The sequence below is a fragment of the Trachymyrmex cornetzi genome, unplaced genomic scaffold, assembly GCF_001594075.2.
Source record: "Trachymyrmex cornetzi isolate Tcor2-1 unplaced genomic scaffold, Tcor1.1 scaffold452, whole genome shotgun sequence".
Classification (NCBI taxonomy): domain Eukaryota; kingdom Metazoa; phylum Arthropoda; class Insecta; order Hymenoptera; family Formicidae; genus Trachymyrmex; species Trachymyrmex cornetzi.
The window spans coordinates 188,277-188,609 of NW_017299312.1; positions in this window are offsets into that span (position 1 = coordinate 188,277).

Genomic DNA, 333 nt, shown 5'->3' on the forward strand with positions numbered 1-333 from the left:
AACCAAAACGAAATATCCATGCTTCGAAGATTATGTTGTGCATCTGGTGGGATCAGAGAGGTGTTATATATTATGAGCTGCTCAAACCGTCCGAAACCATCACTGGCGATCGTTATCGACTACAACTGATACGTTTAAAACCAAGCTTTGAAAGAAAAACGACCGAAATGGGACAATAGGCACAACAAGCTGATTCTGTTACATGACGACGCTAGGCCACACGTTGCAAGACCTGTCAAGAAATACTTGGAAGGAGTAAAGTGGGAAATTCTGCCCCACCCGTCGTATTCACCGGACATTGCTCCTTCAGATTTCCATTTGTTCCGATCCATG